The 24286-nt window shown below is 52.1% G+C and overlaps 1 protein-coding gene across 4 annotated transcripts in view; it reads right to left on the bottom strand.

Annotated features, from left to right (window-relative positions):
- The window catches only part of LOC138521885 (E3 ubiquitin-protein ligase TRIM17-like), a 159393-nt gene that overhangs the window by 50457 nt on the left and 84650 nt on the right, over positions 1–24286 (bottom strand). The window contains exons 1-2 of one of the 4 annotated variants that reach the window (XR_011283155.1): positions 3203–3335; positions 2386–2937 (exon numbers count right to left, since the gene is read on the bottom strand). The exons of 2 other annotated variants lie outside the window; for them this stretch is intronic. The gene's annotated coding sequence lies outside the window, so the exon portion shown is untranslated. Of the gene's footprint in view, positions 1–2385; positions 2938–3202; positions 3336–24286 lie in introns of those variants that run through there. One more of the 4 variants, XR_011283154.1, reaches the window with a different exon arrangement.

The raw sequence follows: 24286 nt of genomic DNA, 5'->3' as shown, positions 1-24286 counted from the left end.
GATAAAAGGGTAAACCTCCAGGGGTCCACACTGCCTCCTTAGCCTTCATCCCTGATGGAGAAGCTCAAATGGCAAGTGCACACTTTCAATTACTGGCTGAAGACCCCATTGGAGTTCAAGCGAGTGTTTCTTTAGTGTCCCTGGGTCAACAGAATGTGGATGTGTACAACTCCATACCAGATAACACAAAATAATATTATAAGGACGGTGTTCTTGTAAATGGTCAGGCGACCGCTGCCCCCAGAGACACTGGGGCAGGCATTACAGCATTACAGTGGTTGATGAAAGTTTTTTCAAACCTAAGTATGTGGCCAAGGCCCCCAAATGTCCCACTAAACTCGCAGGAGGCCCTATCCAAATGGTTCCTGTTCTGCCAGCTCTCATCCAGTGCAATAATATGACTGTTAGAATACCTGTCAGTGTACAGAATGAAGTGCCAGGGAGAGTCCGGTTGGGAAATTATTTGAAAACTTTGAGTTGTAGGTAGCACCCCCAGGCCTCCCAGCAAAAGGTTGCAGGGGCAAACAAGATTGGCCAGAGAGGCAACCTTGAGAGCCGCTCAGTGGGTGGTTGAGGATATTTCCTAATACCTCCAGTACACAGGAAGGCCACCCTTCTATTACAAGGAAAAAGAAAGACAAAAGAGAAATCTAAAGTCTCTGGGAGAAAGAAAGGTCTTAAACCTAAACCTGTTCACGGGACACCCCAGTGACCCCTTCCTCAGCTGAGTGGGAGGACCAACCAAACAGAGATAGCTACTGGTGACACTCTGCTGGAAGAAAACCTTCCCTGCGTTGGAGATCTGGATCCTAGAGACAATACTGAGCTGCAGATTTTACTTGCAGAAGGTGGACCCCCTAGGGCAGACTTCAGCAGAGGTCAAAGAGAGTGTCCTTCTCTAGAAGGTCTGCACCAGCAGACAGCTTCCCCGCTGGAAGGGCAAGAGCCAGGGAATCATAGGCTTTACTGGTAGGATGGCCTCCTCTACAGTGAACCTACTGAGTCTACCCCAGGGGACTACAGGAGACTGGTAGTGCCCCAGGAGGTGAGACAGATGTTCTTACAGTTACCACATGAGATTCCTCTGCCTGGCCACTTGAGTTTCAAGAGGACCAAAGAGAAGTTATCTCTGTACTTCTACTGGTCCAAGATGGGGGCTGATGTAGAGAAATTCTGTAAGAGCTGCCACACCTGTCAGACTTCTGGCAAGAGTGGAGCCAAGAATGTGGCACCTTTAGTGCCCCTCCCTGTAGTGGGAGTCCCTTTTGAGATGGTGGGGATTGACATGGTTGGTCCCCTAAACCCTGCAACTTCTTCAGGTAACCGATTTATATTGGTTGTGGTAGACCATGCTACAAGGTATCCTGAAGCGATACCTATGAGAACTGTTACTGCTCAGGCAGTGGCTAAGGCCCTCCTTGGTATCTTTACCAGGGTAGGTTTTCCTAAGGAGGTCATCTCTGACAGGGGGTCGAATGTTATGTCCCACTACATGCAGACCATGTGGAAAATCTGTGGAGTGACCTACAAGTTCCCAACAGCCTACCATCCCCTGACCAATGGATTGGTGGAGAAGTTTAACAGAACTATGAAGAGCAGGATAGGTGCTTTAGAGGAACCCTTTAGAAGAAAGCAGGACCTTCTACTGCCATGCCTTCTCTTTCCTTATAGGGAAGTCCCTCAAGCAGGGGTTGGGTTCAGCCCTTTGAAGTTTTCTATGGTCATCCAGTCAAATACCCTTTGGCCCTGATCAAGGAAGGATTGGAAAGTGCTCCTTCCCTACAGCCAGTGAGAGTCACTGACTATGTGTTAGGCCCCAGGAGGAGGATGGCACTCATGATGATAGAAACTTTAGATAACCTGAAAGCAGGTCAGGCTCGGCTCTGGTCAAACATTGGCATGACCAGAAGGCCAACATGGTGGAGTTTACTCCAGACCAGCTTGTTTTGGTTATGGTACCTACAAGGCAGAGGGCCTTACAGGACAAACGGATTGGACCCTTCAAGATTGTGGGTTGCTAGGTCTGGAAAAGACCCGGGGCTAAGCTTATGTTGGAACTGTTGGGACTGGGGGCTAGCTAGTCTTTTGGCTGTAGCTCATGAGATTCGATCAGGGGCTACAACCAAAAGATCAGGGGCTATAGCCCCCTTAGCCCCCCTTAGCAACGCCCCTGCCCACAGACACAGCCCCCTTACCTGCAGCCCCCATACCCCACCCCCACAGACACAGCCCCCTTACCTGCAGCCCCCACCCCCACAGACACAGTCCCCCTTACCTGCAGCCCCCCATAGACACAGCCCCCCCTTACCTGCAGCACCCCCCTCACAGACACAGCCCCCCCTTACCTGCAGCCCTGCGCCCCCCCCAGACGCAGCCCCCCCTTACCTGCTGCCGGGCTCCGCTGCTCTCAGTCCCCTCCTGCCCCCGGGAGGATCCGCAGCCCCCCCTCGGGGCTCCATGTCCAGAAGAAGGGCCGCAGGGTGCGGGGGAAGGGGGCCCCCGGGAAGGTGAAGAGCAGAGCCCGGTCCTGAGCATCGTAGACCGAGAGCCTGCCCGCCTCATAGTCCAGGAAGAAGCCCAGTACCCTGGGGGGAACGCGGGGGGTCAGGTGTGTGGGAGGGGAGGTGAGAGCCTTGTATTTACCAGCCTGGAGCCCCACTGCCCAGACTCCTCGCGCAGGTGATGCTGTGAGCCCCCACTTCCTGGGCACAGACTCATCACACAACCCCAGGGCCCAGCCCTGGCAGCCCCACACCTCCACCTCCCAGTAATTTCCCCCGGAGCTCAGCCCCTCCCTCCCCAGGACACAGGGGAATATAGTGAATCTCTGGGGGGTGTCGGGCAGGTCCTGGGCTCGGGGTCCCCATCTCACGCTTCTCCCGTCCGCGGAAACGATAAGCTCGGGATGAGCGGTGCCAGGATCCAGAGTCACCTCACCTGCAAGAGAGAAGCCCGGCTCAGAAACCAGCCAATCACAGGGCGCCAACAGCCTGTCAATCACACCAACAGCGAGAGCTCAGCCAATCACAGCCTCCTGTCGCCAGACACCGGCAGACCCCGCGCACAGTCCAGGGGGAATGCGGCTGTTCCTCTATTCTTTAATGAAACCCGAAGTGAACCCCGAATTCCAGAGATAACGGGGAGAGCTCCCCCCCTCCCCACAATTCTCCTCACTTCCTCATTCTCCACCTCCATCAGTCACCTTCTTCTCAGGCCCCAGGGGGTCTTCGGGTCGGCAAGGAATGGGGGGAGCGAGGGGGTGCGATGGAAACGAACAGAGAAGAACGCAAGAGACAGCCAGAGGAGAGAGCGAGAAAGGAAAGGAAAGGAGAGGGACACAGAAGAGACAGGTAGAGAGGAGAGAGAGGGACACAGAAGAGACAGGCAGAGAGGAGAGGGGCGGGTACAAGAGATCTGCAGAGAAAAGGGAGAGACAGCAGAGAAGAGAAGCAGAGAGGAGAGTGGGAGGGAGAGGGACATAGAAGAGTGGCAGGCAGGGAAGAGAGAGAGGGACACAGAAGAGACAAGCAGAGGGAGGGACACAGAAGAGACAGGCAGAGAGGACAGAGAGGGACACAGAATAGAGGCAGGCAGGGAAGAGAGGGACACAGAAGAGACAGGCAGAGAGGAGAGAGAGGGACACAGAAGAGACAGGCAGAGAGGAGAGAGGCGGGTACAAGAGATCTGCAGAGAAAAGGGAGAGACGAGACAGCAGAGACGAGAGAAGAGTGGGAGGGAGAGGGACACAGAAGAGACAGCCAGAGAGGAGAGAGAGGCGGGTACAAGAGATCTGCAGGGAAAAGAGGGAGAGACGAGACAGCAGAGAAGAGAGTGACAGAACGGAGAGACAGACAGTAGAGAGACTCAGAAAGGTAGACTGAAAAACAAGCAGAGAGGAGACTGACTGAATGTCGGATAGAAATAAAGAAATATTGCAGATTAAAGACAGAAAAGAGAGAGCAATAATGATAAAGCGACACGAGAGGGAACCGCCGAAGATGCAGAGAGAGCGGAACATGGAGGAAAGGATTAGTGGAAGAGAGACACGTGAAGAGGGAGAGAGCAACATGGACATGATGAGAAGCAGAGAGAGGAAGAGAGGAGAGACGGTGCGGGAGACGGAGGTGGTGGAACAGAGAGAACAATTTATAATCCCTGTCATATTATTCAGAGAGAGTCCCCCCACCTCGCAGGCAGCCTCGTGATACAACAGAGTGAACTCCTGGAAAATCCCCCAAAATCCCCAAACCCCCTTCTCTTCTGACATCTTTACACACCTCACTCCCAGCCAGAGAGTGACCTGCAGCTCTGCCGAGCAAAGGAAGTGAAGGGGTGAAGAGAGAGCACAGAGACAGCCAAGAAAGAGACATGTAGTGATGGGAGATCAGAGACAGCGACAGACAAAGACTGGGAGAAAAAGACAGAGCAGGGCAGGCAGAGGTGAAAGAGGGGAAGACCGAGCAGAGATGCGCCAGAGAAACAATAGGAAAGACAGAGAGACAGACTAACACAGACAAACAGGAAAGATGGAGACAGACTAACCCAGAATAACAACAGAAAAGAGAGAGAGACTAACAGAGAGAAACAACAGGAACGAGAGAAACAGATCAACACAGAGAAACAATAGGAAAGAGACAAACTAGCACAGAGAAACAACAGGAGAGAGACAGACTAACACAGAGAAACAACAGGAAAGAGAGAGAAGAGAGAAAAGATGGAGAGAAGGTTGAGTGGGAGAGGAAGATAGAGGGGGCAGAGAGTGGGGAGAATGAAAGGGAGATAATAAGAAAAGGCAGAGAAAAAGACACGCAGAGAGGAAATAGAGGAGCCGGTGATCAATAGGCAGACAGCAATGGAGATAGAATCCAAGCAGAGGGAGAGAGGCAGGGGGGATAGAGGGAAGGAGACAGAACACTAAAGAGGAGGGAGGGAAATTAAGAAATAAAGGTAGGACTGTCACCTTGGTGCCCCATCCACACCCCTCTGCACTCGTTTAGAGGAAAGACAGGCGTTTCTCTCGTGTTTTTAATGCAAATGCTGGATATTGCTTGAGATTCCAAAAGTGAGGGATTGGATGAAAGTAGGAAATAAACCCGGAGGGGCAGAGAGAGAAACACAGCAAGAAAGAAAGATTAGCAGGCAGAGAGAAACACAGCAAGAAAGAGAAACAGGCAGAGAGAAACACAGCAAGAAATAAAGATTAGCAGACAGAGAAACACAGCAAGAGAGAAAGACAGGCAGAGAGAAACACAGCAAGAAAGAAAGACAGGCAGAGAGAGACACAGCAAGAAAGAACGATTAGCCCGCAGAGAAAGACAGCAAGAAAGAGAGACAGGCAGAGAGAAGCAGAGCAAGAAAGAGAGACAGGCAGAGAGAAATAAAGCAAGAAAGAGGCAGGCAGAGAGAAACACAGCAAGAAAGAAAGACAGGCAGAGGGAAACACAGCAAGAAAGAGGCAGGCAGAGAGAAACGCAGCAAGAAAGAAAGACGGAGAGAAACGCAGCAAGAAAGAGGCAGGCAAAGAGAAACAAAGCAATAGGGCCCAGTAACGATTCTAAGGCAAGGATAGCTGCACCCACAGGGCCCTTAGGGTCCAGAGTTTGTTCTGTGGCCAGGACGCTTTAGTTTTGAATCGTGCCCATATACTGCACTTGTTCCACGCTATTATCCCTCTACGATATTTATTGAGCAGTGTGCTGGTGGAAACGGAGTATGGCACGAGATATCATTTGGACGTATGGGATACAAGCGTGTGCTGGTGGAAACGGATTATGGCACGAGATATCATTGGACGTATGTGATATGAGCGTGTGCAGGTGGAAACGGAGTATGGCACAAGATATCATTTGGATTTATGGGATACAAGCGTGTGCTGGTGGAAACGGAGTATGACACTAGATATCATTTGGACGTATGGGATACAATCGTGTGCTGGTGGAAACGGAGTATGGCACGAGATATCATTTGGACGTATGGGATACGACCGTGTGCCGGTGGAAACGGAATATGGCACGAGATATCATTTGGACGTATGGGATATGAGTGTGCTGGTGGAAACGGAGTATGGCACGAGATATCATTGGACGTATGTGATATGAGCGTGTGCTGGTGGAAACGGAGTATGGCACGAGATATCATTTGGATTTAAGGGATACGAGCGTGTGCTGGTGGAAACGGAGTATGACACTAGATATCATTTGGACGTATGGGATACGAGTGTGTGCCGTGGAAACGGAGTATGGCACGAGATATCATTTGGACGTATGGGATATGAGTGTGCTGGTGGAAACGGAGTATGGCACGAGATATCATTTGGACGTATGGGATATGAGTGTGTGCTGGTGGAAACGGAGTATGGCACGAGATATCATTTGGATGTATGGGATACGAGCGTGTGCCGGTGGAAAGGGAGTATGGCACAAGATATCATTGTTTTGTGATAAATGGGAATATCATCCCAGTGAGCGATTCAGTTAAGACGCGTGGAGTCTTTTTTGATTCTCATCTTTCTTTCATATTTGAAATCCTCGTGCTCCTATCACGTGCACCTGCTGTGGCATATTCGCCGCGACTTATCAGAGGCTAATAGGGCCCTGATTGCAGCAGCCATAGTGAACACAAAGCTTGACTATTGCAACAGTCTCTTGGTGGGCACGTCTCAAGCAAATATTAAGAAGCTCCAGGTAACGCAGAATGGAGTGGTGCGTGCTGTTTGCGGCCTTGGCCGCCGTGCAGTTCTCTGAATCCCGCAGGAGTATGCACTGGCTCCCAGATGAGCAGCACTTTCAGTTCAAGGGCTCTGTCCTAGTGTTTAAATGCCTGGCTGGTGAAGTCCCGCTGCACCTCTCCACTAGAGTGAAAAGAACTCCCATTAGACGGGTTCTCCATTCAAATAATAGGGTAACCTTGGATCAACCGCGTGTCATCCTAAAAAAGATCGGAGGGGCTGGATTTAATGCCTGGGCCCCCCCCCTTTGGAGCTCGCTCCCGCCAGACATTAGAGGATGTGTATCTACAATACATTTTAAAAAACGTTTGAAAACCTCTCTCTTTGACAGAAAAGCTGATTAATATGAACTTATGAGCGCAGGTTTCTCCCCAAGGGCTTGTCCCTCAAATGGAGTGGCCTAGCTCACCCTTGTTCTTCTCTTTATGTGTTCATGTTTGTAAGTCCTGTGAGCGCTCTGAGGCCTTTGGGCGAGTGGCGCTATATCCATTTTTTTTAGATAGATAGATATGACAACGGGTTACCCGGCAATAAAGAATTAAACTTAAATAAAATCCCAGTTGCCCCCGAAGTTAACTATGAGGCTGAATTTCCAGCCCGTTCTGAGGGGGAAAAATCTCATTGGACTTGGCTGGCAAAATTGGTGGCTCTACACGGGGGGCCAGGCCCTTAGCACATGTCCCTGACCACATGGCGAGTCTGCTCAGTTGGAACAAACGGACATCGCCATTTATTGGAGGGGGATGGCTTGATGGAAGAAAATGATGACTACTCCCCGGTGGCTCTCCAAGAGACTTCACTTAAGGAACAAGTTACTTACCTGTAACTGTTGTTCTCCAGCATGGGTCTGGCATGGATTCACATGCTCATGAATATTCCCCGTCGTCAGGCTGGGAATCCTCGGTAAAGAAAAAATCAGTATCAGTTTCGTTTCTGATCTGTCTTTCTTAGTAGTAACCAATCACTGATCTCTGGGTCATACTGCCCCTAGCCAATGACTGCCCTCTCCCTAAGCCCCTCCCCTGGCAGCCATCCTCAGATTTGGTAGCACGTAAAGTGGCAGTATGACCAAGTGAAGAGCCGCAGAGGGGAAGGAGGGAGGGTTCGGATGTGAATCCATGCCAGACCCATGCTGGAGAACAACAGTTACAGGTAAGTAACTTGTTCCTTTTCCAGCATGGGGTCTGGCATGGATTCACATGCTCATGAATATAAGAATACATAGCAGTACACACATGCACAACCACGGGAGGTGGCAAAGGCTCAACATTAAGCATTACTCAACATTAAGCATCTCTTACCTCCTCACCAGGCCCACCTTCAGGCGAACAGGTTGCGCAGCACTGCTTGGCCGACTCTGGACTCCTCCCTGGAATCCCGGTCGACGCAGTAGAATCTCGTGAAGGTGTGCGTCGACCTCCACGTAGCAGCCCTGCAGATGTCCAGCAGGGGCACACCAGACAAGAACGCCGTGGTAGCAGCGATCGCTCTGGTCGAATGGGCTCTCGGACGGCCAGGCAACGGTCGGTTTGCCAACCGATGACAGTGCATGATGCAGCCGGAGAGCCATCTGGAAATGGAAGACTTTGAGAGAGCCTTCCCTTGGTTCACAGGTCCAAAGTTCACAAAAAGCTGTGACGTCTTTCGAAAACTCTTTGTGCGGTCCACGTAGAACTTCAGCGCTCTAGCTACATCCAGCGAGTGCAAAGTCCTCTCGGCCGGCGACGAAGGCGACGGGAAGAAAACTGGAAACACCAAGGGCTCGTTGAGGTGGAAGTCCGACGGCACCTTGGGCATAAAGGAGGGGTGCGTCCTCAGCACCACCCTCGTGTCGTGAAAAGTCAAGTATGGAGGCTTGCAAGATAGGGCCTGGATCTCTCCCACTCATCGTGCGGAGGTGATGGCCACGAGAAAAACTGTCTTCCACGACAGGAACTTCAACGGTGCCGAATGCATAGGCTCGAATGGGGCCCCCATGAGCTTGGTCAGCACCACGTTGAGCTCCCACGCCAGGGCAGGGGCCTTCACCGGCGGGAATGATCGGAATAGTCCCTTCATAAATTCCTTCACCAGGTGATGAGACCACAAAGACGTCCGTCCTGCAGTTCTGGTGTATCGGGATATGGCGGCCAGATGTATTTTGATGGAGGCGTGAGCTAGTCCAGCTTTGGCCAGCGACAGTAGGTACGGCAGTACTTGAGGGGCCGTAATCCGCAGAGGGTTAATCTTCTGTGCACGGCACCAGACAGAGAACCTCTTCCACTTATGTCCGTAGCACTTGAGAGTTGAGGAGGCCCTGGCCTTTGCAAGCACCGCTCTGCAGTAAGCCGGGATATCATACCCTCCAAACTCTAGTGCTGCAGGAGCCAGGCCTGCAAGTTCAGCAACGCCGGGTCGTGATGAAGAATGGCGCCTCCTCCTCTGGGGAGAATATCCGCGTCCGCCGGCAGCTTGACTGGTGGAGACGCTGACAAGTCCAGAAGGTCCGGGAACCAGATCTGCCTCGGCCACGCCGGTGCGACGAGGATCATCTTGCACCGGGACCTCTTGAGCTGATTGATGAGCCGGAGCAGCAACGGCAGTGGAGGAAATGCATACAGGAATCGGCCGTCCCAGGGGAACGAGAAAGCATCGCCCATGCTCCTCGGTTGGGGAAACCTGCTGGCGAACCTCCGGCACTTGGAGTTTGTCGCCGTCGCGAACAGATCGATCTGGGGTTTGCCCCATCGCTGGAAGAGTCGATCCGCTTCATCCTGGCGTAGTTCCCACTCGTGGCACGAGCGCAGCTCTCTGCTGAGTGAGTCGGTGATGGTGTTTTTTATTCCTGCCAGATGAAAAGGCACCAGAAACATCCCCTGGGCCTCCTTGGATAGGGCTGGGGATCTGGTTCCGCCCTGCTTCCGTATGTAGAACATCGTGGTGGTGTTGTCCGTGAAGACCCTCACCACCTTGCCCTTGAGGGACGGGAGTAACGACCTGAGCGCCCAGTACACGGCTCTGAGGTCCAGGATGTTGATGTGGAGGGACATCTCCTCCGAGAGCCAAAGGCCTCTTGCGTGTAGATCTCCGGTGTGGGCACCCCATCCTTCCAGGGAGGCGTCCGTCGTCACCGTCTCCTGGTACGCCGGGGTCTGGAAGTCCGTGCACGCCGTGAGGTGCGCACGGGAGCCCCACCACTGAATGGCTCGACGGAATACCTTGTTGAGGAGGATCCTGTCTTCGAAGTTGCCCGTCGCTTGGGTCCAACGGGCGTTGAGGAATTCTTGAAGCGGGCGCATCCGTAGTCTGCAAAGGCGCACCAGGTAGATGCATGAGGACATCATCCCTAGGAGGGACTTGATGGACCTCACCCTGGCCACGTCCGTGGCTAGCAGGCGCTGCACCTTGCCCAGGATGGCCGTCGTCCTTTCCTCCGACGGAGCCACCAGGCGCCTCACTGTATCGAGCTTCGCTCCCAGAAACAGGGCCACCTGCGACGGTACCAGGTGGGACTTGGGGTAGTTGATGGCGAATCCCAGTTCTGTGAGTAGATGGACGGTCCTCGCCGTGTGCTCGATGGCGAGTTCTCTTGTCCTTGCACGGATGAGCCAGTCGTCCAGGTAGGGGTAGACGTGTATCCCTTGCAGGCGCAGCCGCGCCGCCACCGGCGCCAGGCACTTGCTGAACACCCTGGGTGCCGACTTCAATCCGAATGGTAGGGCTCTGAATTGGTAGTGACGGCCCTGGACTACAAATCTGAGGAACTTTCGGTGTCCTTTTAGGATGGGGATGTGGAAGTAAGCATCCTCCAGGTTCAACGACGGCAGGAAGTCGCCTTACTCCAGTTGTCCGAGCACGTGCTGGAGGGTGACCATCCTGAACTTCTGTGCCTTGATATATTTGTTTAAACGACGAAGGTCCAGGATGGGGCGCGAGCCGCCCGTCTTCTTTCTGACGAGGAAGTACCTTGAGTACACTCCGGAGCCCCGGAGCCTCTTCGGGACGAGCTTGATGGCACCTTTTCTGAGCATCGCCCTTACCTCCAACAGCAGTTGAGGGACGTGATTTTCCTTCCTGGCCACGGTGGGAATGTGAGGGCACTTCTTTTGGAATTCGAGTGAGTGTCCTCGGGTCAGGGTATCCAGCACCCAACGGTCGGTGGAGATGGTCTCCCACACGCCGATGAACTTCGTCAGCCGGCCTCCCACTGGGGTGCTCCGGTGGGGGCCCAACGCCACGGCTGGTTCAGTCTTGCTTGGCCGAGGCTTTGCCGCCTTGGCCTCCCTGCCGACAGCAGCGAGATCCTCCTTGCTTGCCGCGGCCTCTGTAGGCCTCTTGGGATGAGGAGCGGGCCACCTGGCGATAGGTAGAGGAGCCACCGCTGGATCCTCTGGAGGCCCCCTGTCTGCCTCCAGAACTCCGAAAGGCCCGTCGCTGCTGAAGGGCTCCCAGGGCTCGGGCCATTTCCGTGTCCGTCTTGATGGCCTGAAGAGACTCATCCACCGTCTTCCAAAACAGGTTGTTGCCGTCGAACGGCATGTCCATCACCCTGGTCTGAACGTCTTGACGGAAGTCAGTCGCCCTGAGCCATCCTCGTCGTCGCAGGCAAACCCCGTTGCCCAGTTGGCGAAAACCGGTATCGGCAATGTCCGTTGCCACCGTTATGGCGTGGTCCGACGCCAGTTCGCCTTCCTGCAGAATCCCTAGGGCCTCCGCCCTCTTGTCGTCTGGTAGGAAGTCCAGTAGGGGGGCTATTTTGAACCAAAGCTCCCTATCTTAACGGGCAACAATAGCCAAGGCGATGGCCGCCTTGATCGTCGTCGCCGCCGACTAAATGACCCGTCGCCCCATGGCGTCCAATTTCTTTCCCTCGCCGTCCGGCAGGGAAGTGGAGGTTGAAGCTGCTGCCCCCCCCCCCGCTTTCTTCTTGCCGGCTGCCGAAACGACCGAATCCTGCGTTGGCTGGGCCCTGAGGCACAGGGGGGCGGTGTCGGGGACCCGGTACTTCTTCTCGTACCGGTCCCTTTTTGTGGGCGCCGTGGAAGGATTCTTCAGGACGACAAGCCCCTTGTCCCAAATGTCGTCGAGCAACGGTACCACGAGGACCGTTTTTCTCTTGGTTTCCCGCCGCTGATAGAGGAAGCCTTACTTCTTCTGTTCCTCCGGGCAGAGCTGGAACAGCTCGGACGCCCTGGCGATCATGGCATGGAACGAGCCAATTTCGTCGGGGGGAGAAGCCCGTGGGGTAGGCGACGGGAGGCCTGTTCCGTCGTCGCCACTGTCGTCCTCCGTCCCTGTCGCTGTATCCGTCGCCGTGTCCGATCCGGGGTCAGGCGAGGGAAAAGAGGGCTCCGCAGGCCTTGCGGGCACAAAGGGCGGGGCGGGGTGGATCCTCCTCCGCTTGTTCGGGGGGGCTTCCCGACGGGCCTGGTTCTGGAACCTCCATCGGGGTCCGTGGTAATCTCGTCCTTATCTCCGTGCATAAGGATTGGATCGCCAACAAAATGGCAGCCGAGCTATCCTGAGGCTCGAGCACTGGCTGCGACGGGAGAGCAGGCTGCTCGTCGTCGTCCTCGTCGATCTCCTCGACTATCTCCCGGGGGGCTGTCCCGTGGGTATGAACCTTCTCGAATCTCTCGTTGAGGTTCCTCACGGCTTGCACCAGCTCCTCCTCAGAGGCTGACTCCGAATCGGTGATGGCCACCGTGCCCCCCCCTCTTTTTCCACCGGGGTCTTCACGGGGGTCTTATCGATGGGCCGGAAAGAGGCTTCCCTCCTTGGTGGCAGGGAGACTCTGGGCCCCGAGGTCGCCTCCACTGGCGGAGCCTCTGCTGGCTTCGCAGGGATGCCGCGATTCCCTCGATAGAGGCCTTCGCCTGATGGGTAAGGGCCTTCACTTTGGGGGGAGGGACATCGCCTCGCTCCCCCTCCGTCGAGATCGGCCGGGGCTTCTCCCGAAGCTTACCCAGGTTCTCGGACTTCCTCTTCCCCGAACCAGAGCGTTGGCTCGCGGTTGATGGTGCCGGGGAAGGCGCGCCCTGCCTGGCAACCGAAGAGCCCGACCTTTCGGCGCTCCCGGATCCCGCGGACTCGCAGTGCTTTGCCTTCTGTTGGGCCCCCGTCTCCGGGGCGCCCTCACAGGACTTAGAAGACCGCTCAGACCCTTTCTTCTTCTCACCTGCTGCCAACCAGCTGGCGAGGCGGGATCGACGGTCCCTCATGGTCCGTTCCGACAGGTTCTTGCAGAACACAAAGTCCTTCTCTACGTGCGCCTTATCCTCGTGGAGGCAGTAGAGGCATCTCGAATGTTCGTCCTCCTTGAAAACATTCTGTAACCCGCATCCAGGGCAGCTCCTGAACAGCTTGGATCCGGGCGACGTGCTCTTGTCCTGGGCCATGTCCGTGTAGGCCGCAAGTCTTCTGGAATCCTCCAAGAAGCGTAACTCGACGAAAACTTCACCCTTGAGGGGCGTAGAAAATTCCGAAACGGGCCCCCGTTGATCGGAAGTAGAAACGGTGGAGCTTGAGGCTCGATTAACCGAAAAAATGAGAAAATTCTCCTGAAAAAGCGCGAAACACGCAGTAAAAGCTCGAGAGCTAAGCACGAGGACTCCCAACACTTGAACGTGCGGTAAAAATCTGAGGATGGCTGCCAGAGGAGGGGCTTAGGGAGAGGGCAGTCATTGGCTAGGGGCAGTATGACCCAGAGATCAGTGATTGGTTACTACTAAGAAAGACAGATCAGAAACGAAACTGATACTGATTTTTTCTTTACCGAGGATTCCCAGCCTGACGACAGGGAATATTCATGAGCATGTGAATCCGTGCCAGACGCCATGCTGGAGAATGAAGAATATGTCATTGATGGTTGGCAATCTTCCCATAAGCTGGCGACCAAGGGTCTACGGGGTTGCCCCAAGGGAGGCCTACTGCTCGCAGTTAAGAGCCCCCTTATTGTGGTGGAGATTGTTACTACTTCTCCTAGTTTGTTAGTTGGTAATATTACCTTTCCAATTGGTTCACTCTGTGGGGTGTCCAGTGAACTTATTGTTGTGAACGTCTATGATCCCCCCTATAGGACCCCATGGGAGATGGTGATGTGAGAGTTGGACTTATTCCTCCAGTGTAAGTTTGGATGTACCCCATGTATAATCTGTGGGGACTTAATTTCCAGAATACTGAGGGAATTGTCCCGCCCAGACTGTGAAGCCACCTCTGAGATCATTCTGACAAAGGATCTGCTCTCACGTTGCTGTAAGAGGGGCTTGGAGTGGGCAAGCATCTTATACTCGTGTGGGTTTAAGATGCTAAATGCATCTGTGCCGTCCGACTGCCCGCCACAATATACTCGCACGGGACAAAAATCGAGTAGTATACTGGATTACGTCTTTGTTGTGAATTCCTGCTCATTGATACTTGACATGAGTGTGATCTTCAGAATGGAGAGCGATCACTTTCCGCTTCGAGTGAGTCTGAACTGACATGAAGCACCTCAGACTATGTCAGCCGACGGGGAGTTTAGAGTCAATGCCGCCTTGAAACGTGTCTCATGGAACGCACAAAATCTTTCTTCGATCCAGGCCCCTATGCGGTCGGCTCTGCTTGGATACATAGAGGATTGCGAGGTAACTTCCCTCGAATGCTCTAAAACCTGCGCCATTAATGCTGTTATGGATTTTGCTGTCCTGATCCAGTCGGTTATTACTAATTTCCTCATTGAAAGGAACTGTAAGGCTCGTGTGTCCACTGCTGGATCCCACAAACACTCGTTTGATAAGCAAACCACCATGAGGAGAAAGGAACTCTGTTCTCCTTAGAGAACTAGCTCGTAAGGAAAGACTGCTACAGAACATGCCTCACGGGTCAAAGAGGCCAATATTGTAAATGGTTGAGGCGCCGTAGATATGAACTGGAATGCCTTCGCTGGCGTTCATTGGTGGATTGTGCTATATCTAATGACACTCGCCAGTTTTGGAAGATCGTTGATGGCGATTCCCACGTGAGATGTAATTTAGTCGGTGTTTCGGAAACAGCTTGGATTGATTTCATTGGCAACACCTTGGGGAGAGTTGCCACGGTGGATATAGTTGGGAGTGGTGCGACAGTGGAAACCCTCACAAACTTATCTGAGAATAAGTGGACTTACTCCAAGGGTCCGGCTGATGTTCTTAGACTAGTCGGGAGAAGTAAAACCTCCAGAGCACCCGGTCTGGATGGTATTTGTAGTACTCTGATCAAAGCCGATGCTACCCATTGGGCTAATGCCCTTCACTGGTTATTTTGCTGAATCACAGAAGTGCCATTGATTCCGCGATCCTGGCGGGACAGTGCCATTGTGCCTATTTGGAAGAAGGGCAATAGGATTGATCCGAGCAATTACCGGCTGCTGGCCATGCTAGACACCCCATTAAAAAACTTCACTTGTCTCTTTATTGGAGGAATTGTGGAATTGGGCAGACAGCTTGAACCTAATACCGTTCAACCAGACTGGCTTTCAAAAGGGCCCCGAGTACATCCACCAATTGCCTCGCGCTTTTAACGGTGATCGAACAACCCTGGAGTATTCGTTGGAGAACAGTGTCTGTGGCATTAATAGACTACAGTGCTGCCTTCGACTCTGTTGATAGGCACAGGCTTTGGAATAAGCTGGCGAGTTGGAATATTCCAGCAGGTCTCCACTCTATGATAGTCGCACTTCACGATGGGACTAGAGTCAGAGTACGCCTGGACAAAGCAGGTAGGACATCACCGTGGATTTCAACCTACCAGGGTTTAAAACACGGATGCATACTAGCACCCCTGCTCTACAATCTCTACAAGGCCGACATGGGATCGGCGCTGCATAACCCTACCTCTATCCCGCCTAAATTGGGGAACCTTTCCCTACAATGGATGGGTTATGCAGATGATATTGTCCCGCTCGACCTCACTCCTGTAGGGCTGCAGGCTGCTTTGTCTAAACTTAAGGAATGTTCTGACCTTTACTCCTTGTCTACTAAAGCTAAAATCATGATTTATTCACTGCAGCATGTGCTAAAGCCCAGCGTTTTGAATGGTACCTTGAAGAAAAAAAACTTGAGGTAGTCGACGAATATAAATATCTTGGAGTTGTGCGCGACAGGAGGAACCAGGGCATTCCATCTTGAGATACTTGAGTGGAAATGCGCCCAGGCCCTAGGGGGATTGTTCAAGATGGCCAGGGGTGGAGGGGGATATTCCCTCGGGATACTGGCACGATTGTATGTGGCCAGGATCCTACCTATACTCCTGTATGGCTCAGAGGTTTGGGCTTTTGGGAACATTGCGTTGCTAAGCAGATTGGAGAGTAAGCTTTTAAAGAAACTCTTTCGCCTTCCTGCGCGTGCTCCTGTAGAGCCGATTTACCTTGAACTCGAACTGGCCCCATGGGATGCGAGATTTCAGCTGTCTTGTGCCAACATCCACTGGAAACTGACTAATGTAACTAGTGGCTCCCTAAACTGGCACATATCTGAGGCTCCCAGGACTAAGGTCCATTTTATGCCAAATAGTAATCTGGCGAATATCTTGGCTATGGTGGATCACTGGCACACCCTGTCAATTGGTTCAGGTGAGCATACCAGTTATGTAAAACACAAACTGCACATGAAAAACATCATCTTCCGAAATTCATGAACAACTGAAAACTAAACTTTCTGGGAAAAGGTCTTGTGTTTTTATTCCTTGGTTATATCACACAACGAGCTCGACTCCCTAATTATATTCACAATGTTGTGGGCAATCCCTTGGTGTGGGACTATTTTAAGATTAAAACAAATGTGGCCAAGTCCTTGGAAATAACCAGTGCTTGGGGCAATCTATATCACGTCCCATATATCGCGCACACTCCGTTACTGCAGGCTTTGTGGGGAACTCAAAATTGAAACAGCGAAACATCTCCTAATGAACTGTGACGCTGTAGGGCCCTTGAGGGCCGCCGCATGTACCGCTGCCGGAATATCTGAACGGGATGACGTATTGTGGATGACGTATTGTGGATGTTGTTTTTAAATGGTAATAATGAAGCTTGCATTATCTACTTTACTATCTTGTGGAGGAAAATAATGTTGATTTTAGACGGGTAGTAGATAATGAAGGGTGGGACTGAATGGGTGGGTGGAAGTAAATCGCTAATTACATTTCGAGCTGATGGTTAGGAAAAGTGGGGGGGGTTCATGTTTTTGTATTGTGTGCTGAAAAAACGGTTGTTTGTATAGTTATGTAGCATGTTAATAAAATTTAAAAAAAAGAATAAAACAAAGGCAGGCAAAGAGAGAAACACAGCACTAAAGAAAGAGGCAGGCCTGGAGAAACACAGCGATAATGATAGACAGGCATGCATGGAGAAACACAGCGATAATGATAGACAGGCATACACGGATAAACACAGCGATAATGAAAGACGAGCAGAGAGAAACACAGCAATAATGAAAGACAGGCATGGAGAAACACAGCAAGAAAGAATGATTAGCAGGAAGAGAAACACAGCAAGAAAGAAAGACAGGCAGAGAGAAACAGCATGAAAGAGAGAGGCAGACATGTTAATGTTAAAGGACATTTGTACCGCGCACTATCACCACCGTAGTGGTCCTTTGGCGCTCTGGCGGCTCTGAAAGAGGAGGGGAGGATGAGTTAGTGGGAGGAAGCAGGAAAAGTGCAAGAGAGCAGTGATGTGCTGTTGGCGGCCTCAGCCCGGTGGGTCCGTTGGCTGGGCCTGGGGTGTTTGCGGCCGGTAGTCGTCGTGTACTGTTGTGCAAGGCTATGTGCTTTTTTGTTTTGTTGTTGCCATGTAGTGTAGTTTGTGCGGTTTGTTGTGCTGTAGGTTTTGGTTGTGTTTGGTTTGGTGTTTGAGAGGTGTATGCAGAAAGGGAAATTGTTAGTAGGGTTGGTTAGTTTGCGTCTCTATCCTGAATTGGAGCGCTCGGCTTGCGTAGTCTCCCCTGTTGCGGCTCTGTCCTGATCTGGGTCTGACTGGCATGCAGGTTCCATACTCCTCTAGCCCCCGCCTCTAATATGCTCTCTGATAGCTCCCCTTATCCTCCATTTAGACTCTAGTGGGCCTGCCAATGACAACCTCTCAGGTAGTGGGGGAGATTGCCAGTGTCTTGGTAATCCCACACCAATGTGGTACCTGGCGGTAATTAATTAAGGGGTGGGCGAAGGTGTTGGTGGGATTGTCTGTGTTAGTTGACTCAGTCTCCGTGCGTGCTGCCTGTGTTCCTGTCTATCCGATGTCACCCGTCCAGCTACCGTGGGCTTTGCTCTCCCCGGTCAGGGCTGTACGTGTCTTTTCGGTTTAGTTATCCTTTTTACCAGTTTCGTTTTCCAGGTTTAGTCTGTGGTGTTGTAGAGCCAGGTTTTTAGTGATTTTCTGAATTTAAGGTGATCTTCAGTGTTTCTTATTTCCTTTGGGATGCTGTTGTTTTTGCGGCTAAGTGGTAGAAGGAGGTGCCTTCAAGTTTTTTCTTGAGGTATGGTTTGAGTTCCAGGCGGATTTCGTTGCTCGATCGGAGGGGTCTCGTTGGTTTGTAGACTTATTTTCTTTTTTTTTTTTTTAAATATTTGTTTATTGACAACATACATAACAGGGAGGGCCATGCGGCCTGTCCAAGTAGCAAAAAAGAAGTTAAACAAGAAGAAGATCATATTGTCAGTAACATTTTCCGATAGGTTTCCCCCCCCCGTTGCCCAAACTCCCAACCCCTCTTACCCCCTCCCGACCCCTCCCCCCCAACAATTAACCTGCCAAGTTCGGAGAAGATGCTAATACTTTGAGCTTAACGGAGTACACTTGCTTAGCATACATTAGTAATGAGTGATCCTTGAAACTGTGGGGATAAACCCCAAAGCGGTTGGGCCAAGGTAGGACCAAACCTCTGAGGAATGAGTGGGCCTATGCCATGCAAACCTTTGTACAGTTGTCCCATTATAATCGCATTGAGATACAATCATCGTGCAGCAGCTGCTGTCCATTCTTGGATGAAGTCTGACATAGTATCGTTTGCTATTGCGGTGAGTTTATCGTAGTTGAAAATCACCCTGAGTTTGCAGAGCCATTCCTCTTTAGAGGGTGCCAGGGCACTCTTCCATTTTTGCGCGAGCGCCACCCTCCCTGCCCGCAACATGGCGCCAATGACCTTGGGGAAGGCATTCACCTCGGACTCGGGCAAGGGGGAGCCCAATAGAATTTCCAACGGGTGCAGCGCTGGACCGTAACCCTCTATATCTTTGATCCAGCTAAGTAGTTCCGCCCAATAAACTTGTATGAGCGGGCAGCTCCACCACATGTGAAACCAAGTCCCCCATTGGTGGCACCCTCTAGGGCAGAAAGGGGAGACGTCCCGGAACATTTTGGACAACAAGGCCGGGGGGCGATGCCATGAGTGAAGGATTTTAAAGTTATGTTCCATAGCTGCTGTGTATAAGGAGCCCGAGAAGATGCACTTAAAGACCGCCCTCCAGGTGTGATCATCCAGTGACATTCCCGTCCTCTCTTCCCATATGTGTTTGAAGGGTTGTCTGCCCTCCAGGTCCGATGTAACCAGTACTTTATAGAACCTAGACAGCGAGCCTTTTCGTGATGTACTTTTGGCCAAAATAAGTTCGAATGGGGTGAGGGGGCGGCTGAGCTGCTCGGACCACCTTGGTTGAGTCAGTATCCCTTTCAATCGCAGGTATTCGAAGACCGAGGGGGGCCTATCCACCAGAGCCTTTGCCATGTCGGCGAGTTCAATGAAGCCCTCTTCTCGTAAAAGCTGGGAGACTCTTTCCAGGCCCATGTCAGACCAGGCCTGGGTATCCCGGAAGCCCCTCATGTCTAAGTTGATGGGCGGGCCCCAGAGCGATGACAGCGGAGAAGGCCATGTGGTAAGCGTTTTGTTGGCCCTATTGGGTCTCCACAGCGCCCAAAGAGCAGCTAAGGTAGGATGTGTCCTGAGCTGTGGGGGGAGGGACCTGGGGGAGGCCCAGAGGTAGTCTCTGATTTTTTTTGGGTGAGCGTGGGTATCTTCGACATACGCCCAATACGTACGCATGTCGTCCCGCATGTGCTCCAGCAATACCCTAAGCTGGGCTGCTTTATAGTAAAGCCTGAAATCGGGGAGTCCAAAGCCTCCATGGGATTTTGGGAGAGTAAGGGTGGATGCTTTGATCCTGGGTCTTTTGCCATTCCAGATGAAGTGGGAAATACGGGACTGGAGCACCTCGAAAAAGGCCTCGGGAACCACAGTGGGGAGAGCACAGAAGAGATAAAGGAGGCGAGGTAGAATATTCATTTTAACCGTTACCATGCGTCCGAGCCAGGAGAGAGTGAGGGGAGCCCATCTTTTAAGATCACTACTGACCTGGGCGAGGATTCCAGGGAAATTACACTGGTATAGTTTTGACAGGTCTCTGGGGATGGTGGTGCCCAAGTATCTTGTGGATTCTCGCTCGATTCTGACCCCCAGAATGTCGGAATTGTTCCCGATATCTTGTTCCCCCGGGCCCATGGGCATGATGCTTGATTTGGATGTATTTATTCTAAGCCCCGAAAAGGAGCCAAAAGAGTGTATGAGATCGAACAGTCTCGTTAGGGACTGTTGAATGTTGGTCAGGTAACCTAGTATGTCGTCTGCGAATAGGGAGAGCTTAAATTCACACTCATCACACCGTATTCCCATGATTGCCGGGTCGTTCCTGACTGCTATGGCGAGGGGCTCCATGGCCAGGGCATATAGGAGGGGCGATAAGGGACATCCTTGCCGGGTGCCCCTAGAGAGGGAAAAAGGCTCAGATGTACCCCTGTTAACCAGTACTCTCGCCGAGGGCGAGTTGTACAGTGCTGCGACCCACCCGCAAAAATTAACTCCCAATCCCGTCTTACGAAGAACCTTGATCATGTAAGGCCATTCGACGCGGTCGAAGGCCTTTTCTGAGTCGAGTGAGAGGAGGTATCCCTCCACTCCCTGTTCGGATGCCTGATGCATAAGGTCGAGGGTTTTTCTTATGTTGTCTGACCCTTGGCGCCCCGGGATGAAGCCCACTTGATCCCCATGTACCCGGGTAGGGAGGAGTTTTGCCAATCTATTCGCCAGAAGCTTGGCCAGGATTTTAACATCGGTGTTTAGGAGCGAAATGGGGCGATATGATTGGCATAAAGCGGGGTCCTTGCCTTCTTTAGGTAAGACCACTATGAGGGCCGACATCATCGTGGGCGGGAGGGACCCGTGGCTAAGTGCAACGTTAAACACCTTGGCCAGAAAGGGGGCTAGCGTGGATCTATAGGTCTTATAAAATTTGACTGAGAAGCCGTCGTCCCCCGGGGCAGTGCCGCTCTTTAGAGAGGTGATTGTATCGATTACTTCTTCCGGGGAGATGGGGGCTTCCAGGGTGTCGGCTGTGTCGGGTAGCAGGCCCGGGACAGGGAGAGAATCCAGAAACCTGTCAATGTCCACCCCCTCTCCCTTGTATTCTGAGCAGTATAGTTTTTCATAATAAAGCCTAAATTGTTCCGCTATCTTGGAATCCCTTGCAGTAGAAGCGCCGTCCGCGGCGCGGACTGAGTTCACTCTCCTGCTATTCCTAAGTTCGCGGAGTCTCCAGGCCAGAATCTTATCGGCTTTTTCCCCTTTTTTTTTTTTTTTTAAATATCTTTATTGTTTCCCGAAAGGGAGAAGGGGAAATGGGGGAAGGGAAGGGGAAGGGAAGTTACAACGTACAAACACATAACATAACATAACTGGCATGTTGGCATTTCTGTAGATATCTCTGGTCGGGTCCGTTTCCTTTGCGCTTCTTGGCGACCTTGTTATCCATGTCGCCGGCTGTCTATGTGGGCAGGTTCTACCCTCCCATCTGTGCTGTCCATTCGGTTGGGTGCCCCTGTGTCCTTGTCTTATATCTCTCCTTGTCTTCACGCCTCCTCTAGGCCATCATCTCCCTCACCCTCCTCCTCTTGGCCAAATAAGTCCTGAACCAGGGAGTTCCATGCTGCTATTTTCTCTGCCGTTTCTCCTTCGCCTCTTTGCACTGCTCTTATCCACACTGCGGTTTCCGCCAGGGTCCATTTACGGAGGTCCGACCACCATGACTCGACGGTCGGGCCATCTTTCGTTTTCCAGGCCATCGCTATCCTTCTTTTAGCTAGTATACATATCAGGTCTTTCATCTTTGCTAGGTGTGTTCCTTGTCTCCCCCCTCTCGGGAAGAGGCCCAGCAAGTACTTCTCTGGGTGCTCCACCTGTATCTGGAATCCGCTGTCTGTTATTCTGGCTCTGATGCCCTCCCAAAAGATTTGTATGGTTGGGCAGGTCCAGAACATGTGGAGCATGTCTGCTTCCTCCGCCGAGCAGCGGGGGCACTTGTTCTGGTTTCCCCCATACATTTTGTTCATCCTCACTGGTGTGAGGTACGCCCTGTGTGTCACGTACAGTTGTGCCTGCTTGAATCTCGCGTTCCTGGACACTTTCTTGGGATATTGTAACACTCTGCTCCATTCTTGGTCGCTAAAGGGTCTGCTAAGTTCTCTTTCCCAGCTCAGTCTTATGTGAAGTTCTTCCTTATTAGTGGCTTTTAGCATCTGGTCGTATAGTCTGGATGTTGTGTGCGTTCCCTCCGATATGTCGTACCACGTGTCCAGCTCCGTTGTGGCGCCCTCCTGGTCCTCCCACTCCGGCCATCTTTTCTTGATTTTAAGGATCATTCTGTTATATAGGATGAATTGTCCTTCATGTATGTCGTATTCCCCCACCATTTCTTGGAAGTCCGCCCACCTCCCTTCTTTCCTCAGGTCCCCTATTTGTGCCACACCTTTGCCTTCCCACTCGGTTCGGTAGATTGCTAATGTGTTCATGTCCGTGCCCACCAGTCCCGCAAGGGGGATCTGTGCCGATTGGGGGTCCTGTGTCCCCTGTAACTTCCACGCTCTGTTCCATAACCCCACCGCGAGGCCAAGCAGGCGTGGTAAGGTCTTAAGTAGGGGGTTGTCCAGCCATGGTATTTCTCTCAGATAGTATTTTTTTAGTGTTGGTTGGAGGATGATTGTATCAATCGTCTCCTCCTCTCCTAGCCACTTGACTGCGAACTGGAGCTGCCCTGCTAAGTAGTACTTTTCAAAGTCCGGGAGTCTGATGCCCCCTTCTTCATAGTCTCTCTGTAAGGTCTTTAGCGCAATTCTGTTTCTTCCCCCCGCCCAGAGGAAGCTTCTTGCTATCGAGTCTAGCCTGGTGAAGAAGGTCTTGGGGATTCTGTGTGGGATATTCGTAAAGTAGTACAATAAGCGTGGGAGTACCACCATTTTCAGGAGTGCCGCTCTACCCATCATTCCCAGTGGCAGTGTTCCCCAGAATTTCATGGACCTCTGTGTCCCTTCCAGGGCTGCTTGCGTGTTGTGTTGATGAGAGTCTACAGTGTCATGATATATCTCTATCCCTAGGTATCGGAAGGAGCGTGGCGCCCAGGTCAGGCCCAAGTCTGGCAGCTCTGTTGGGGGAACCCGCTGCAGGCCAGCGAGGGGAAAAATCAGGGATTTTTCTTTGTTGATTGCTATGCCGGAGAGTCTGGTGTATGCCCCAATCACTTCCAGCAGGCGGGGCAGGTTAGCGCGCGGGTTTCCCACAAAAAGCAGCATGTCGTCTGCGTATAACGAGATTTGATGTAGTACTCCGTCTATGTCTATCCCTGTGCCCCCATATTCCTCCCTAAGGAAGACCGCCAGGGGTTCAAGGGCCAGGATATACAACATTGGTGACAGTGGGCATCCCTGTTTGGTCCCCCTGTGTATTCTCCATTCTCCCGAAATGATACGCCCAGTCCTCACCCTTGCCCTAGGGTCTCTGTACAGTAGCCTTATCCATCTAAGAAACCCCTCTCCAATACCAAAATGAGCGAGAACCCTCAGTAGCCACCCCCAATTCACCGAATCAAATGCCTTGACGGCGTCCAGGGAGACTATCGCGCTCTCCCCTTGTTTCTGGTTTGTCCTATCTATCACATGGTGTAATCTACGGAGGTTCCATGACGTGTTCCTCCCTGGGACATAACCGGTCTGATCAGAGTGTATTAGGACAGGGATCACTTGCTTCAGGCGGTTGGCCAGGACGGTGGTGAGTATCTTGACGTCCTGGTTGATAAGGGAAATCGGCCTATATGAGGCGCATTTCGTGGGCGGTTTACCTGGTTTAAGGATCGGTACTATTATTGATTCCGACATACTAATCGGTAACTGTCCGCTTTCGTATGCATCTTGATATGTTCCTAATAGTTTCGGGGTGATGGTACCTTTGTATGTTTTATAAAACTCTCCTGGGAGTCCGTCTGGGCCTGGGGATTTGCCGGTGGGGAGTTCTGCAATTACGCTCTCTATCTCCTCCTCCTTGATTGGGGCCTCGAGTATTTGCGCTTGTTCCTCTGCTAACTTTGGCAGTCTTATTTCCGCCAGCGCTTCTGTGATATCCTCTGGGCCAGTTTCTGGGTTGGAAGCATATAATTGTTCGTAAAAGCGGGCGAATGATTGATTGATACATTGCTGGTCCCTGACCTCTATCCCTGTCTCGTCTTTTATGACTATTATGGGGTCCTTTT

This window comes from Ambystoma mexicanum, chromosome 13 (assembly GCF_040938575.1).
Source record: "Ambystoma mexicanum isolate Mex_15411 chromosome 13, UKY_AmexF1_1, whole genome shotgun sequence".
NCBI lineage: Eukaryota > Metazoa > Chordata > Amphibia > Caudata > Ambystomatidae > Ambystoma > Ambystoma mexicanum.
This window is presented reverse-complemented; position numbering and strand designations above follow the sequence as displayed.